Source organism: Phyllostomus hastatus, unplaced genomic scaffold (assembly GCF_019186645.2).
Source record: "Phyllostomus hastatus isolate PE091 unplaced genomic scaffold, TTU_PhHast_1.1 phas_scaffold_93, whole genome shotgun sequence".
Taxonomy (NCBI): Eukaryota; Metazoa; Chordata; class Mammalia; order Chiroptera; family Phyllostomidae; genus Phyllostomus; species Phyllostomus hastatus.
The window spans coordinates 37,255,518-37,274,798 of NW_025334042.1; the positions used below are offsets into that span (position 1 = coordinate 37,255,518).

Consider the following 19,281-nt stretch of genomic DNA (forward strand, 5'->3'; position numbering starts at 1 on the left):
CAGGGACAAGCAGGAAGAGAGAAGCCATTGTGATTATTTGAAAAGGGGGCATGTACTGTTAAAATTTTCAGACATTGACAATAATGAATTTTAAAACAGCAACCTAGAAGCCTGGAACAATGGCAGGTTACTACCACCCATGTGCTGGGAGTCTAAGGGAGGAGGCGAGGTTTTTGGGTCACTTGGTGGAAGCTAGAACAGTGGGGACCTGTCTGGCAGGAGGGGGAGCCAGGTAGAGATGGAGCTGCTACCAGAGACACCCAGAAAAGTAGAGAAAGGGAAGCAGAAGGTTGGCAGATGTTGATGCCTTTGGAGAATCTTGATGGGGTTTGTTTTTCCTGGTGTCTCTTTTGTTTCAAAAAGTATGTGAAAGAGAGGGAGAGAGTGCCTGGGCCTGTGAACACACTCTCAGGCAGGCCACATGCACCCATGCATGCACACCAGTGCACCTTGGGTCCCCCCTGCCCCTGCACCCCGTTGAAATAACCTGGAAGCCAAATGCCGGAGAAGCCTGGGAAACAACCCACAGGAGGCAGGGAGTCTGGCTGACTCTCTGTCAGGACTAATGAGGCAGTGGCTCCTCTTCTGCCATCTATACACACAAAGTGCTAGCCAGACATTTCTGTTCCCTCTATATATAACTTCCTGAACCCCTCAGTGGTACCCTGTATCTAAACCTAGCTTTGTTGCTATGAAAGAGGGATTGAGCTTGCACAATGTGATCACTTGACTATTACATGTATTCTGCATAGTAGACTGTATAAGTACCTACACATTCTGAACAAACTCCAGATCAGCTGGAATATTCATAGTTTCAGTTTGAAATTGTTACTTTGTGTAGACAGTGAGGAGTTGAGCAAGGAATGATGATAATTAAAACTTTAGCCTCTTATATAGTATTGGTGTTTGGCATACATTTATTGCATTTAGTTGATCATAAGAAAACCCTATACTTAAGTTTTTATATGAGTAGCAAAAATTAAAACAAAACATAGCAAAATGGGAGTATGCGAGCTATGTAATTATTTGAATCAACATATAAGATATTACTATCATATTTGGAGTTCATCTATACTAATTTTATACTAGTAAGTGAGCACTTGGTCCTCAAAAATCTTTAGTTCTAAAGAAGGTGGAGCTTAATACTAGAAATAACACTCTCCTAACCAAGAAAATGATAAAGGCTCTTCCAGTGCCATCCTCCTGCGTGGTGGTACAGGTAACACATTTTCTGAATGATCCACCTAAGGGCGTGTTTCCCCTATTCACACAAAGCTGCTTTTTGTGCTGGCAACAGCCCCCATTTCCCAACGCTGATATTATTGGGGAAATATTGCCAAGAGAAGTTTCTTAGCCTTCTTGAAAGAAGTTTGACCTTTCGTATGCACATTAGGGTTCTCAGAGGTCCCCTTGCAGACCATCTCAGCTCTGAGAAGGGCTCTGAGCTACACTCAGGTTTTAGATTTTCAGGTTTGCCTACTCACATTTAAAACCAAGAATACTTTATTTATCCTTAGTACTTTCTTGTTAATCCTTTGTGTAATAGTAAAACCTTTAATTATAGTAAGATCAAGATGGGGATCACAAAATATGTTTTTTGTTCTCTAATGATTATACTGAGACAATGCATGTTCTCAATGTACATGCACTAATGCCCCTTTTGGCTGATAGGCAAATTCGTATTGGTATACTTTTACAGAAGCTATAAAGTATTGTACTAACTTGATTAAAGAAACTTGCATAAGGCCTGATGACTTAAATTTGTTAAATACAATCTGACTTCTTTATACAAAGGCAAAGAGATTTTTTCATTTGGGTCGAAATGGTTGGGTTGTAAGGACTGGATGGCAGTGTCGGCTGCAGCGAAGCTTGCAGCTGAGGCATCAGACTGGGTCCAGGTCCAGATCCAGCACAGCCTTAAGGAATTGATCAAGTTCCCCAACCTCCCTGTGCCTCTGCGTGATGACATATTATCTGTGAAAGTCAAGTGTCATAGATCTAACTGTAAAGGTATATTGTAGATGGCACTAAAAAGACTCTCATTAAAGTTTATTTTTGATTAAAAAAATAGCAACTTTCCTTGAGTTATTATTTGTTTTCATGTTCAAGTTAGGTAACACTTTTTGTCCTAGGCTTTCATAACCCCCTTGCCTCTTTCTTTATTAGCCTCTATTTCTTTGTGCATCTGCCCTGTTACCATTCCTGACTTGCTCTGAGATAATGGGTTTCTGGTCCCAAACATCTGGGCATGGAGATGTTTTGTGAGATACTCCTTATTTCTTACTGCATATTCTTTATTTACTCCTTCCCCTCACGTTCCTAAAAATATCCTGCTTATTGATCATGTATGTGCCCTTTGTCTGAGGAAGATGGTGTTGGAAAACAACATAGCAAAGTTCAGTGCAATTAAGATTTGGTTGTGTACCTCTGTAGCTCCTTCCAATTTCAAAATTATTTGAATCTCTGAAATTGCAAGATCTCTAATTTGGTAGGTGACACAATTGAAATTACAAAGGAACACCGTTTTTCCCATACTCTGTGTGTGTGTGTGTGTGTGTGTTTACTCAACATGTGTATATTTTCTCCTTCCCCATCTGGCATCTGCTTGAGCACCAGTCTCACTAGCTGTTCTATGTCAAGAGTACTTTAGCCTTTTCATTATGAAAGAGAAAGCAGTGAAACAATATTAAAAAAAATACTTCCACTCTCCTCCCCAACCTCACTTTTTTCTTTGCTGTTTCTAAGCAAGTTTCTTGCCATTTACCTTTGCATTTGCATTGCTCATTGATTGGCAATTTTAAAATTGTTTATTGTGCTCTTTTGTTTCACTGTTGAAGAGCTAAAACAAAAGCTACCAGGCCCTTCGAGGTAGACATTTGCATGCGGTAAGCGTTGCCCGAGGAAAAAGTAATTGCTAATGCATATTTATGTGGCACAAATTTGCCATTTGTTTATGCATAAAATTATCAATAGTGCAGGGCAGCCCAGCCATAGAAAATGGTGACCTTTTTAGCTTAATAAATAGAAATCAGCTGTTATTGTGAAGAGATCAGCCATTTATTCTGTGTTGAGGGACACTGCCGGGAAAATGCAGATTGGGGATGGCAATATCATTAAATGGAAGGCCAGTGACCCTTTCGGTAGAGTCTATTATACTTTATCTAATAGGGGATAAATGACTCTGGTTGGCAAATGGAATGAAGAATAACAGTTTTTTTCTTTTTTCTTTTGTAAATGGACAACTCTATGAATTTTCAGCCAGAAAAACTGAACAGGAAATCTCATGCTGACCTGTTGCTAAAATTCTCTCAAAGAGTATATTTTAAAGTAGCTTTTTCTACTCACTATTCTTTGACTATTTTGATTTGTACCTGTTGAAACAAAGTAAGTCAAATGATTTTTTTCCAGGGAAGTGGGTCTTCTTTTAATTTTTAGCTTTCTTTGGATTTTTTAAACCATGCTTTTTCTTTCCCTTTTTTGATCCTCACCCAAGGACATTTTTTATTCCTTTTAGAGAGAGAGAGGAATGAGGAGGGGAGAGAGAAAAAGGGAGAGACAACTTCTCAATGTGAGAAACTTTGATTGGTTGCCTTCTTGTGAGCACCATGACAGGATCAAATCTGCAACCTGGGCACGTGACCTGACCAGGAATCAAATCCACAACATTGTAGTGTATGGGGTGATGCTCCAACAAACTGAGCCACACCGGCTAGGGCCCATACTTTTTTTCTTTGCATTGCAAGTATCTCTGCATTTTACAGGGTGGCTATATATTTGATATCTTAAAAGTATTAAAGGTAGGAGAAGAGATAATCTATAAAATAGATTCCCAATAGATTGTAAACTAAGGTTGTTGTTATTGTTGGTGGACGTGGTGGTGGTGGTGATGTGGTTGGACAAAGCATAATACATCCTAAGTGATAAAAGTGGCTTTTGAAATAAGTATTTGTGTCCTTTGGATTAAAGAACATTCTGTAAATTAAAAACCTCATCAGCATATTTTCTTAATATGTGAAAAACTAACAGGTCATCACTGTATCTTTTTGGGTTGTTTCTCTCATGGCTCTGGTAGGTGAAATGCCCTCAGTCTCCCCAGAGTTCACCTGTGTCTGTGGTTTAATGTGTGATCTCACCTTATGCTTCTGTGACTAGTATCTCTTTGGTATGTTAGCGAACATTTCTACCTTTAAGGATTTTTAAGTCATTTTTTCATTTGTTAGAGAATTCACTATTAAATGGAAGTCATGTGTGTTTCTTTTTATTCAATTTTATCAGGCAAGGTTTGATGCACTCAAAATTTTAGGTGAGTTGTGAAAAAAGATAAGGAAGCAGATGTAAACCCATCTTAGAACATGGCAAAGCTGTTTGAAGTTCCCTGCATGCTCCTTCTGACCATGTCTTCTAACACAGTGCAAGGCACTGGCCTTAGACTCTCTGTGGCAGTGTTCTCTCCCTGGGGCTGCCCTTGAGCGCAGCAGTGCATTCTGCAGCATGTCACCAGAGTGCCTGAATGACCTCTGGTGGAAAGGAGTCTGTTGTCCATTTTCAAAGAAGAGGGTATAAATAGGGTTTACACTATTTACATTGTCTATAATAGACACTAGGATATATTCGTCCATCAAATGAATATATTTTTATGTCATTTATAAGGTATTGGTTTTAGATCTATTAGATTCACAGTGCCTAGTGGGAGAACACAGAAAAACATTGATTTAAAGAATAGGTTGGAATTCCAGAGGAAGAGCAGCAGTGATTAACCCCTCCTTCCTCAACTCCCTGCTTCTGTGATGGAATATCTTCAAGGAGCTGAGAAGAGGACTCCTGGAGAAAGGGGCAGTTTATCATCTGTTTTCCCTGCACTTGACAAAGGAGCACAAAACAAATTTCACCTGAATTATTACTGTGTCTCTAAATGTGATAGAACAGGTTCTTCTGGGTTGATGAGAGTTGCCTAAATGATTGTTAAGGTGGTTTTTAAGTTAGTCAATACATTTTATTTTCAGAAAACTAGAGTGTATTTATTTAGAGAGTTTTATTAATTTAAGGTATTGTTTATGGAGATTATTTAATGTGAATGAATCAAGTTTAGATTTTTTTTAAAGAACAAAGATTTTTTTTTCTTTTTTTTGGTTATTTTTATTTATTTTTTTAAACATCAATGTGCAGTTGCTGGGGGCCGTGGCCTGCAACCCAGGCATGTGCCCTGACTAGGAGTCGAACCTGCGATGCTTTGGTTCGCAGCCTGTGCTCAATCCACTGAGCTATGCCAGCCAGGGCAAAAACAAAGATCTTTTTCCCAACTCTAAGGAAGTCCATTGTGGTGTCATGATAGCTCTGCCCTTTCTGAGGCAAGTTTTCTATGACATTGTGAGAATGGCCGTCACCATAATTTTAAAAATAGGGTGTTTCCTGTTCCATAAATACATAAAAATCATTGTTTTAGCCTCTTTTATGATAAGAAGATGATGGAAATATCATTTTACTTCTGTGGCATTAAACTCAGGTTCAGAGAACTCATAATAATTCTAGTCAATTTTATCCAATTAATGTTGCTGCCACCTACAATGAATTTTCTCTTAGGCTGCTTTGGCTGTTATGTCTTTCTTCTTATATCTGAAAAGAAAACTAATTATAATATAGGTAGGACATTTTTAAAAACTCTAAATTATGTATTTTATCTTCTGATATGCTGATATGTTATAGTTGAGGAAAAATATGCCGACTGAAATCTGACTATCTGAAAACTTGACCTGACGTAAAGACTATGGCGTCAAACATGTTTTTTTAGAATTTTATATTTTAACTCAAGTTTTTTTGAGTTCCATGATAAAAATATAAAAATACAGGCTCCCTCTTGTGGGTAAAATTACCACCTTTGTTATTTCTGTTGCCCACATATAGGATATGGCACAGAATCTCTGTTTCACTTTTAATTAAAGTCTGCTGTGGTAGTCAGATGTGACATTTCACTTACCTGAAAAAAAAGTAAAGTTTGGGATACATTTTTTAGTCAAAATTTTTGATGAAAATAAATACTTTTTTAAATTGGCAGTCAACTTTTATTGCAGCAGCATAATTTTTGATGCTCAAAATTTTTAATAACTTTTGTCATTTTGAATAGTCTCTAATGGAGTAATTAGTGGACTAATGAAATAATGTGCTGTCTTTGCCTTGTCTACGTAGGGACTTTTGGATTTCTGTGTATATTGTCAAGAGTTCTGATATTGGAATGAAGTACAGTTCCTACCTACCAATCATTCTCCAGAGAGATACTCTGTGGCAGCGGTTTTCAAACGGTGCGCCACAAGAATTTTTAAAACTTGCAGTACCTGACTGTTCAGGCAGAGGCACTGACCTTTATTCCCTGAGATTGTCAAGTAAAAAATGACAGTAGCCAACAAACAATAGCCGTCTGGTGTGCATGAGTCAAAATTATTGCACCTATTTTTTGTCAGATCAGCAAGAATATATTTCTTGGTGTGCCACATAATTTTAGTAATCAGTTTATTTGTGCCATGAGATGAAAAAGATAAAAAATCACAGCTCTGTGGTAATCAAGCATCTCGACTACCATAAACCTGGTGATCAAAACTGAATAGGCAGTGGCATAACAGAATGAGCACTGAAGCATTACCCGGTCCTCCATGAACTGAGCTGATAGCAAAGAGACCCAGCTGGAATCCGTGCTGTGGCTGCCGCCAAACCATGTTTCCTGCTTTCAGAAGTCTGATGCTTGGGAATTTCAGCTGATTAACAGATGCCATTTCTGTCCACCTAGGGAAACTGGTAACAAAGTCAGAGTTTTATTTACCTGTGAAAGTGGCAAAAGCAGTGTTCCTGAGGGTGAGCCAGGCAATCACAGAGATATCTAGAGGAAGGAATTCGAATGTGGAGGTAGCTAGCTAGGTGATACCCACTGTACAATTATGAGTTGATCATTGCTGTCAAATATTCGAATGGAATCGAGTAAGGGACCTATGAGGACACCTGAAGATCTCTCATAAATCATTTCCAGAAATAAACATTTTTTCTGTCCTAAAGTATCTGTGGGATGTTTACATGGAAATTAGACAAAATGAACAACTTCTAAGGGGATTAATATATCTGTATATATTCATTAAACTAATTTATATGCCTATGCATTTTTAAATGAACTCTGGTGGCATTACAGTGTCAAAGTACTGACTCTTTTTCCATAAACAATGACTTTATTATATTTATTTACATATAAATTTATTTTAAAAAGCTTAGATATCTCCTGCTTCTAAGAGTTGTACACTGATATACTTACTAAAAAAGAAATATGCACCATTAATGGTCTAATTTTATTTTTTCTAGCATTCCTTTTGCTGATGACACGATTCCTGTTTGCATCTGTTTACAAGATTCTGAAAGCTGAACAGAGAATTTTGGCACTGTATTGGACAAGAAAAAGGTATATTCATGAAAACATAATACACACTTTTGAAAAATTGATTACTACATTTGCTTCTTCCCCAAAATGGAAGTTTATATGCCTTCTCTTATTTTTAATTTATAAGTAAAATTTATGACTTATGCATATAAAACTATAGCACATAGTTCTTTATATTCAGATGACAACTGGATACATAAATATAATTCTGAAATCCGTATAAAGGTAATGTCTGTGAGCTGAAAGGCAATAGCAACGTTATTTTCATTTTCTTAATGAGAGACACTGTTTCCTGAAGTTACAAAAAGCTTTTCATTTCTGTTGAAAAATACATTTTAGAACAGTTGTTGCTGCTTTTTTGTTATTGCTGCAAAAGAAATATTTTGGGTCACAACAGGTAGGTCACTCATTTTACAGCAATTTCCATAGGCTATTAAGTATTCCAGGGTATGCTTTTATACACACACACAAAAGCGCAATTTTCCAGAGGCCAGATACATTCCAATTCTCTCGACAGAAAAATTTATGGGTATCTATCTGTGTATGCGTTTATGAAATACTTGTTTGTTTTTTCAAAAAAGTTATACTCTTGAGAACAGGAACTGAAAGTTTGACCACAAACTTGCAGTCCTTCTCTTATCCCGTGGCTGACCAATGGTCATGCGCGGGCAACAGGAAGGTTTGGAGGCAAGGGATCCTGTTCTTCAGAGCAGTTTGTCCCTAGGAACATGGAAAAGTCATTCCCTTTTGATACTTGCAGAGAATAATGGAACAGTGGTCTTTTTGCAAAGTGAACTAAAACTCATTTGTTCACCAGTCCACTCTTAAAGTCTTATGACTGTTTCTAGAACTTCAAGATACACATTTATTTGTGAAAATCTTTAGAAACAACAATGCTTTTTAACTTAAAAAAACTAAATTGTTATAAATCTAAATAATGTGAAAATGTCTTATTTGTAAATAAGACTTCATGTAGTCACAGACAAATGAAATATAATATGCAGGAAGGCATAGCGAGTAGTTGAATTTATGCTAATAGGAGTGGAATTAAGTCACAAATAAATATTGCAAATATGAAACTTCTATAATTTTACAAGTAAAACTAACAGTGTAAGTAGAAGGTAGAGAACAAACTGGGCTACTTATAAATGGGACAAACATTACATGTAAAGAGCTGTTATTATAAGAAAGACACATTTGATTTAAAACATAAGACAAGGACAGATTATTAATGAGGAATGCAATTCTGATACAAAAAGCAAACAAAATGCAAAGTTATTATCTATCTAGTAAAAAGTTACTATCACTTACTATATAATTAGTAGAAGGCATTTTGGAGTGACAGGATTGTAACCAGAATGTGGGGAGATGGGTGCTTTCAATAATGTTGGAAAAGAATAATACTCTATTTGTTCAGCTTTCCAGGAGGTGATTTGGCTATCTCTGTTAAGAGCCTCCAATGTTTCCAAAGCATTCTCTGCAGCATTTCTACTCTGTTCTTTTGGGAAACATTTCATTGCAAGTAATCCAAATACTTTTAAAAGATCGAACTTTATGTTTCTTTGATGTGAAGCCTGTACTGGCTGTTCAGAGCTAGTTGGTTGGTTCTGCAGTCATCCGGGACTCAGATCCTTCACCATTTGCTGTGTTACTCTGAGCACATGACTTTGACTGTGGAATGTGCAGTATTGGCATGCCAGTAACCATATTCATATTCCAATAACAGAAAGGAAATATTTCTAAAAGATCACTTTTTGTCCCTTTAAGGACATCTTCTGAAAAAGGTCCATACTCCTTTCATTTACATTCCCTTGGCTAGAACATAGTCACATGAGCATGCCACAGGACAAAAGAGACTGGAAAATGTAGCTTTTATTTTAGAATGTAAATGTGGGGGAATTATTATAGTGGAATAACAAGAGAACAGATATTAAGGCCCAACTAACAACATCTGGCAATTTCACTTCCAAGAAACCAACTTAATGAAATAATTACAGGAGATAAAAATTTATTATGGAAGTATGTTAATTTTCATTTATTTATAATGGGAAGAACTTGAGATTGACTAAACTGTCCAACAATAGAGTAGTGGTTAGATAAATTTGAGCACTTTCATGTGATCTAAAAAACAGTATACTTTTCTGGATTAAGAATTTTATAAAATTATTTTTATAGTATTCTGTTACTTTAGAATATCACAATTAGGTAGCAACCTGTGAGAAATTCTTTTTTAAAAAATATTTTTTATTTATTTATTTTTAGAGAGGGAAGGGAGGGAGAAAGAGAGAGAGAAACATCAATGTGCAGTTGCTGGGGGCCATGGCCTGCAACCCAGGCATGTGCCCTGACTGGGAATTGAACCTGCGATGCTTTGATTCGCAGCCTGTGCTCAGTCCACTGAGCTACACCAGCCAGCGCGAAATTCTTTGCAGATATTATACTAAAAGCATTCCCCCCTACCCCACCCTGGACCTAAGCTGACTTCCATCTTTGGAACTTGTAAGGGAAGCGTGATGTTGAGGAGCATAGAGTTGGAGACACGGTTTCAGCTTTTAACTGTGCCCCTTATGCCTGTCTGTTGTTGGGTTTGTTCCTTGACCACTGGTTCCTCATGTATAAAACCGAAATAATAATAGAATACACTGTTATGCCAATCATACCTCATGCCAGTACTTACCATGGGAACACTGGTGTAGCTACACTAATGTTAAACAAAATTGACTTTAAAGCCCAAATCATTTACTGAAGATACTTACTTTTAAAATGATTAAAATTTCTATTCAGTGGGAAGATCAAATAATTTTAGACTTAAATGCCCCTACTAACAAAACTTAAAAAATTATTAAGGAAATATTGACATAATAGCAAGGAGAAATAAACAAATCCACAATTGCAGTTGATATTATTTCATCTCTCTCAGCAATGGGGAGAGTAAAATAGACAGAAAACATCACTAAGTCAGTAGAGTGAAAGTCAAGATTAAGAAACGACCTGATAGATGTATATAGAGCCTTGCATACTTTTACAAAAGTCCCATTATTTGGAAAAATACATGGAATGATTATAAAAATCAGTAATGCATTAAGTCATTAGTTAGTTCTCAACCAGTTCAAAGACTTGAAATCATAATGAAACTAAGCTGCAAATGAATAACAAAAATATAGCTAGAAAAGTTTCGAAGTTAAAAGAGATCATCATAGAAATTGTAAATACATTACACTAAACAAAAGTGAACATTCTACATATAAGATATAATGCCTGTGACATGTATTTACTGGGAAAATTATGTCTTAAATAAATATATTAGAAAAAAGAAAGGAAATTAGTAGGCCAAGAATTAATTTCAAAAAGACCAACAAAATAAACTTATAATAGAAGGAAGAAATTAATGAAAGTAAAAGCAAAATTAATAAAGTGAAAAAGGAGATAAGAAAGTGAAAGAATTGGATTGAGCGCGGGCTGCGAACCAAAGTGTTGCAGGTTCGATTCCCAGTCAGGGCACATGCCTGGGTTGCAGGCCATGACCCCCAGCAACCGCACATTGATGTTTCTCTCTATCTCTCTTTCTCCCTCCCTTCCCTCTCTAAAAATAAATAAATAAAACCTTCAAAAAAAAGGAAAGTGAAAGATTGATTGTTGCAAATAATGAATGCGTTTCCCACACCCACAATGAGACTGAACAAGAGAGCAAGTAAGAAAGGGGCAAATAATTATTACCAGGAGTGACAAAGGTGACATCACAACAGCCAGTGGAGTAAAACAAGATAAAGAAATAAAGTTATTAGGATTGAAAAAGAAATAATATAATTATTAGCAGATGATAGGAGCCAATAAAAGCATTTAGTAAGGTTGATGCATACAACGCATTGTACTGAAATCAAGTGTATTTCTGTATATCAGTACCTATTTTTATCTAGTACACAGTGATAATAGATGTGCAGTGCTTCTGTGCAGAAAATTGTGAAACTCTTCAGAAATATTTTCAAGGCTGAAATAAATGATGAGCTAACCCATGTTTACGATGGAAAGATCCAATACTTATACCCAAATTGATTAATAAGTGTAATGTAATCACAATCAAAATGCCAACTGGTTGTTTTGTGTTTGCTTGTTTGTTATTTGTTTAGCACATTGTGTGTGTGTGTGTGTGTGTGTGTGTGTGTGTGTGTGTGTGTGTCGTGTGACAAATTTATTCTGAAATGCAAAAAGCAAAGGATAGTCAAGCCACTCTTGAGAAAAAAAGAAAGTATGGGTAGGAGTGCCTGCTCTTTTGACATTATAGAGCTCTCAGAAAGTGTGGCACTACTGCAGGTGCAGATAAGGAGACACATAAGAGAGAACACAGAGCTCAGTGACCTCTTGGATATGTGGACATTTTATGTATAATGAGAATGATACTTAAAAGCAGTATAGAAAGGACAGTCTTTTAAATACATGGTACTGGGAAATTTGATTATTAATTAAAAAAAACAAATTGGGTCTCAATCTCATACTACACAAAGTATCAACTTCAGTTGGTCAAAAATTAAGTGAAAGAGGCAAAACGATAAGAAAATCTCCTATCAGAGGGTCATCCATATCCTCATATAAGAGAATCTAGAAAATTTTATGACTTGGGAGTAGAGAAGGATTTCTTTAAACAGAAAAGCATATATTCTACATTATTTTTTTAGTAGACAATTATTCAGATCCACTTTTGGTTCACAGCACCGTTAGCAAAAGGTACAGAGGTTTCCCATGCACTACCTGCCTGCTGGAGATTGTGCACACACGCCCTCCCCCAGTAGCGCTTCCCCACTCCAGTGATGCATTTTTTCAGTTCAGGATTGATGCATTATTATCACCCAGAGTTCATCATTTACATTAAGGGCCACATTAATTTCTTTTACTTTGTTTATAAGAAGCACCATAACAAGAGAGAAAAAACAAGACATGGAGTTATAGAAAAAATTCACAAAACATCATTGACACAAGTGGTATCAACATCAAGAATAGATTTTTTTAAAAGTACAAATCAATGTAAAAATTCACACAGTCCAATAGAAAAACAAGAAATTGAAATGTCCATTATTATATCCAAATGCTCAAATATAATATTTTAAAAAAGAGCTTAGCCTCACTCAGTATTAGTCAAGGAAATACAAGTTAACTCTTAATGAAAGCCCACCTCGAATGCTTCAGAATGGGAAAACAAAAATGGCGAGCAGGTGAAAGCATTGACAAGCGTGAGAGCAGCAGTAACACTCAGAGTGCTCATTGGGATACTAATTGGAACAACCACTTTCTGACATAGTACCTAGTAAAGCTGAGATTCACAGCCCTGCTCAAGCATATCAGTGCTAGATAATACTTCCGATAGAAATATGTGCCTATGTGTATCAGGAGACACGGACAAGAATGTTCACAGGAGAAATATTTGTATTTGTCCAAATTTGGAGACAATGCAGTTGCTATCAACCAGATGGAAAATATAGAATAGTCATTCAATAAAATATGAAGTGATGAAATTGGACTCATAGTAGTGATCTAGAAATAGTAAGTGGAAAAAAGCAAAGACATAAAAATATATACAGATGATTTCAGGCAAACAATTATATTGTTCAGAGATGCACTGTAGACAGTAAAACTGTAAAAAAATAACACAAGAAAATATTATTGAAAGAGCCAGGGAGTGCTGATCCCTGGGCCTGAAGACAGAGGCTGAGCTGCGGAGGGAGATTTGGGTCAGAGCCTTTCGCAAGCACGGGTGAGCGCCGCTGGCGCCCCTTGTGGTGGATACGTGGTGCAGCGCTTGCTTTCCTACCACTTGTTAAATTGTTTGTAACATAAATATGGAGTTCATAATAAATAAGTGTTACAATAAAACAGCAAGTAGTTATGACAAATTTTATTTCTTTAGTAATGTGTTATGTTTTATGAGGGAGAAGCATGATTATAAATAGTATACATTAAATAGATACATCTTTCATAATTAGGTAAAATAATATAAGATGTTTGTAAAGAGTTTCCTATACTGGAAATGAAGAATAATAGGATATTAAAATAAACATTTCTTTTTTTCCACTCTTCTTCTAAGAAGTTTAATATAGGCTATCCAGCATTGCTGATATGTTTTCAGAACTATAAAATTAAGAATATTTTGTTTGTATACATAGTGAAGTCAATCACCATGTTAAAACATCCTTTGCATATATCAACAAGATGATACAAAAAGAGTTAGTTGAATATCAGATTTTATAGTGCTTTGACCAAAAATAACACAACAAATATAGTACTTCACACAGGTGTTATAAATCTGAGATTTTGCAGAGGTAAATTGAGGACATTAGTTACTTATAACATTGGTGGCAGTTATTTTCATTTTGCTTATCTCTTTCTGTGATAACATCCTTTTAAAATGTCCACCTAGCATTTATAACCACCTAGCCAGTTAATAATTTGTGATCCTAAGTGTTTTTTTTTAATACATACTTTTGGTCACCTTTCTCTTTTACTTGTAAAAAGCAAGCTCTTTGCTTTAATTGTTTATCAAGCCAAATCACTTTTTTTCTCTATCACCTTAAACCTAGAAAGCAAAACTCTTTATTGCTTGAAAAAGAAAAATAATCCCAATGTGTTGAAAATTGTCGAGTGAATTCTTTATAATTAAAGATTATTCTGTAATATACAATTTTTAAGGCATTTATCTCGACAGGGTTCACTGGCCTTTGAGAATGAGCCACTTTGTTGACAAATCTGTCATCTAAATTGTGCAACATTAATGAGAACTCCAAGCAGCACACGCTTACATTTTAATGTGGGTGGCAGTTGAAGGGGGGAAATACCACCAAAACAAAATGCTGAATATGATTGAAGCTGATTTTAAAAAAAGGTTTGCCACCTGTAGATAAAAGGCCATGCAAAATCCAATGGCCCTCTGAAATCAAAATCTTGGTTATTCAAAACATACAAAACAAACGAACAAAAGCAGAAAAAAAGAAGGTACCAATTTACACAGTTATACAGATATATATAGATACAGGGATTGTGATGCTTTATACCCGGGAACTAACCATGCATACTCTATCCCTTAATCCACAGTTCTTTAGGAACATATGGTAGAATTGATACCTAAAAGTATGGTCTTTGATTTGAATACCTTGATTCTTCATTACTAACTCATTATGCGATCATATGTTTCCTTATAAACCATTGGAGATCATCTCTTATTGTTACACTCAATCTTTTGAATAAACACCTTTTTTTGATATACTTTCAGCTTAGTTTCCTCCAGTTAATGAAATATTGTAGGCAAAAAGTACTGTGAAAAGCATGCTAAAGGAGTGTTTAAATCTAATAGCATTATACTGTTATTTTTTTTCTTAACTCAAAATTATTTATTTAAATGCCTAATCATGCTTGCTTTCAGGCTCTACCTACAAATATCAAGTGTTCATCTGAATAGCTTAGCACAAAGTGAAAAGCTTATTTTTCTGGGTGTTTCAATGTGCATATATGCACTGGGGGAATTTTATTAGCATGATTTGAATTGCAGAGTTCATTTCCAAATGTAACTTAAGTAATATAATGCAATTAAGTAGAGATGCTTCATTGTACTGGTCTTGGAAAGAGATTTTCTTACTTGAGTAGCCAATGCTAATCTGCTTGAGGCAGCCCTAAAACACAAGCCTGGAAGAGAATAATGGTCCAGACAGAATTCCTTTGACTTTCAACTTCTTGATTGATAAGGAATAATGAGTGAGGATCATTCAAAAGCTATAGGAAAATTAGAATTGTATTACTTTATAAAAGTCAGATAATCATGTGTCTTAATAATTTAATAGCAACTGCTTGAGTATTTGTTTTCTTATTCATCAATTGTGATTAAGAGGATTTTTCCTTCTAAATAAAATTATGCATGAGCTGCTGACCAGAAGTCTTTAGAATAATGTATGTGAGCAAACAATTGTTTAATTTTGCATCTTTATTTAGAATACTAAACAACAAAAAACAGTTCTAACAATAATAATTTAATTTGAAAAAAAAAACCTTGAATGCAAAGTGTCTCCATAAAACTTTTTGCATAATTAGGTTATTCATATTCTCAGTGGAATAAGTCTTGCCCATGGTCACATTCCGTAAATGAAAAAACATTTTGCATAAATTAGTAAAGTTGAACTGCTGAGATTCATTATAAAAATTACACTTACAAAGTATAATAAATATTTACTAATTTTTAAAGCAGCGATTTTCAACTGGTGCGCCACAAGAATTTTTAAAACATGCAGTAATCGACTATTCAGGAGCACCGACCTCTTTTCTCTTAGATTGTCAAATAAATAATAAATGACAACACTAAAGCAACGATAGCTTTGAGATGAAAAATGTTGAAAATCAGTCTTTTAAAGTTATGAACTATGATATTTTTTGTTTTCTTAGATTATATATATGTATGTATGCATCTTTTAGTAGAGAATTTTCCAAAAATCTTGCATGTAACATACTATAAACATGATGTTAGACCTGTAATTAGAGAATTTGATCCCTCTTCATGTGAGAAAGCTTTTTTATACAAGTGTAATTGCAGCTATTTTAAATCTGTGTGAAAGAAGTGGTTGTAGGACAATTTTCTAAGTGTTTAGAAACAAGTTAAACTTCTATGCTATTGCCAATATAAATTCTAGGAGGATTAAAGATTTAACTTCTTAATAAAAGAATCCATAAAGATATTAAGATATAGTGTTGGTGTATATTTATATAAGTTGGGGGAGGGTTGGAAGTTATTTTTAAGCATTATATCAGAGGCAAATCACAAAGGAAAATTTTTGTTAGATTTGATCACATAAATGTAAAAGCTTCTTTGCATCTTAAATGATGACAAACAAATGAGGAATGGAGACATGCATTTTTAATACATTAGATTTAACTATATAAATTTCCACTTTGGTGAAAATGTAATATGAACTATTAGCTAGTTCGTATGTTCAACTTATATAACTGAAATACAATTTAAACTGCTTACAAAATAACAGAGAAGTAGAGAAATAATTTGAATATTCAATTAATAGGAAGAAATCAAATGAGGAATAAACAAAATATTTGATTTTTATAAGAATTCAGGAAACGTAATTCAATCATGAGATCTCAGTTCACATAGCAAGTGGACAAAGACTTAAAATGCCACTGGAACCAACGCTGATGAGATCACTTTGGGATGAGGCCTCTCATTCATTGCAGCTAGTGCTATCAGTTGTGTTACTCCACCAGAGTAAACTTGATTTCACACAATGCACATCAGTACTTGTTAATGTTGACCTTAGGCCTTTTGGAAATTACCTAATATTTTACATATGTGTTTATAGTAAGACAAAATTGAAAACAACCTAAATACTAAAAAAATGAGCTCTGAGTTGAAACATTCTTGCTTCTATATATTATGGAATATTAATTGCATTTAAAAATGATGTTTGAATGACACAGAAAGCAGAACTGGGGTCATCGTGAACATACGAAGAATATACATACATGTGCATGCACACACATGAGCATAAATGTGTGTATCGTGCATAGAACAAAAGTACTGGGAAAATACATAAAAGTGCTAAAAGACTCTACCTAGACTACAGGGTTATGGCTGATTAAAATTTCTTTTTGCCTTTTTGATGTATGTATTACCTGCCATTCTTAATGAACATATACTACCACTTTTTGACATGTATAACATATACTTTTTTGACCCAACATTTTTTAGGGAAAAATAAGGATGTGCATATATATGCACATGAATACATGGGTAGTATTAATTCTATATCTATATAAATATTTTTAATTCTTTTATTTTTACTTATGTGTTAAAAGTGTAACTCTAGAAAGCAATAATGATATTCATATGCAAAATAATACCCTTCAGAATATAAAAAAACAAGTATCTAAATATAAATAAATTTAAAAAATTGAATTAAAACAAAACATTTTTTCCTGAAAGTTTGGACCAAAAATGTGGGTGTGCATTATACACAGCAAAATATGATACTTTCATTTTAAGAAAATGTACACATTAATTTTTAACTCTAACCATGTAGTAATTCATACATCTAAGAGCTTTCCCTCTATCTTTTCTTCTAGAGATTATATAGTTTCAGCTTGTGTGCTCATCTCTAACTTAGAGTTAATTTCCGTGGCTGGTGTAAAACAGGGGTCCAATTTAATTCTTCCACATGTAGTTATTCACTTTTTGCAGCACTGTTTGTTGAAGAGATCCAACTTTAGGTGTTGAGTGTAGTTTGCTCCCTTGTCAAGTTTTAGTTGCCCATATTATGTAAGTATTTTTCTGGATTCTCAATTCTGTTTCATTGGTCTATGTGTCCATTTTTTTTTTTTATGCCAGAGCCTTACTGTTTTAATTATTATAGCTTTGTAGTATTTTTTGAAACCAGGAAGTACGATGTCTTTTACTTTGTTCTTTTTTCCTCAGGATTGTCTTGGTATTTGGAGTCTTTTGTGGTTCTGTACAAGTTTTAGAATCATTTTTTTCTTTTTCTGTAAGAAATGCCATTGGAATTTTGTTAAAGATTGAATTAGTAATCCATACATGGTTTTTCTAATGTTAGCATTTTCTATATACATAGATTGCTATATAAGCATAACTAAATTCTTGGTTTTGATTTTTTAATTAGAAAAAAATTAAAAAAATATTCGGGGGTATTTTCAACATATTAAACTGAAGTCTACATGGCTAGATAATATGTTATAATACTGGCAACAAGTTTGTCCAGCATATACTCAGAAAATTCCTGGGGTAGACTTGGGGTCATACTGCTTCAGAGCTGATCATTCTCAGGTAATCCACATGTTATGCTGACTTTGCCTTCCTTTGAATTCCAGTCAGTCCCACTGTCACTGAGCAAAATGCTCCAGAAACAGGATTTTTAGAATTCTTTGAAAATAAATTCTGTATCCTATCTAATGGGCAATGGATGGCCATTCCTTATTAATATACTCACCCTTTGAAAACTATCATTAAATTTTTCTATTCTAGTGTTTCTTTAGTCACTTTTAAAAAGATAAAATTATGTCCCTGTGTAAGTATACTCACATCCATGAATTCACAGATGTATGTGTGGTTGAATTTTTAAAAAGTTCTACTGCATTTCCTCCTTTTTTATCCTTTTTATAATAACCAAACACCTCAATAAATAGTGATCATTCCAATAAAGTGATCCAGAGGATGAAGCAGTTTATTAAAGTTAAATACGTTTCATAGATTTGTTCAAATGAATTTATCTTTTTAGATTTAAAGAAACTCATAAAATGAATGGTATATTCTTTTATTGCCCAGGATATTTCATATGGATACTTAAAATAAGTGAATTTTGGTGCATGATAATTTAATCTATTTTTAAACTTTATCTGTAGTGGTATTAGAAAACATAAACAAATGTTTTAATTTTAAAAATAAGAATGATTTTTCAACAATAAATGATATGTTTTTAAAAGGACATTTATACATTGACTAGAGATTTCAGAAAGGAGTGACACAGAGACTTAATAGAACTCAAGATGTTGATAGATCCTTAAGTAGCAAATATCAAAGTATCTATCTAATACCATTGAAATACAGAAGAGTAGGGTGAATTGAAGAAAAAAGGAAACTTTAACTTTTTTATTTTATTTTTTTATATTTTATTGATTATGCTATTACAGTTGTCCCATTTCCCCCCTTCTATCCCCTCCACCCTGTACCCCCTCTCCCATCCACATTACCCCCCCCTTTAGTTCATGTCCATGTGTCATACTTAGGAATTCTTGAGCTTCTACATTTCCCGTACTATTCTTGTCCTCCCCCTATCTATTTTCAACCTACATTCTATGCTACTTCTTCTCTATAC

General features: G+C 34.5%; 1 protein-coding gene across 2 annotated transcripts in view; it reads left to right on the top strand.

Annotated features, from left to right (window-relative positions):
• SOX5 (SRY-box transcription factor 5) overlaps positions 1-19,281 on the top strand; it is a 930,694-nt gene that overhangs the window by 250,036 nt on the left and 661,377 nt on the right. For both annotated transcript variants that reach the window (XM_045829753.1, XM_045829752.1), the window contains one exon: positions 7,339-7,435. The gene's annotated coding sequence lies outside the window, so the exon portion shown is untranslated. The remainder of the gene's footprint in view (positions 1-7,338; positions 7,436-19,281) is intronic.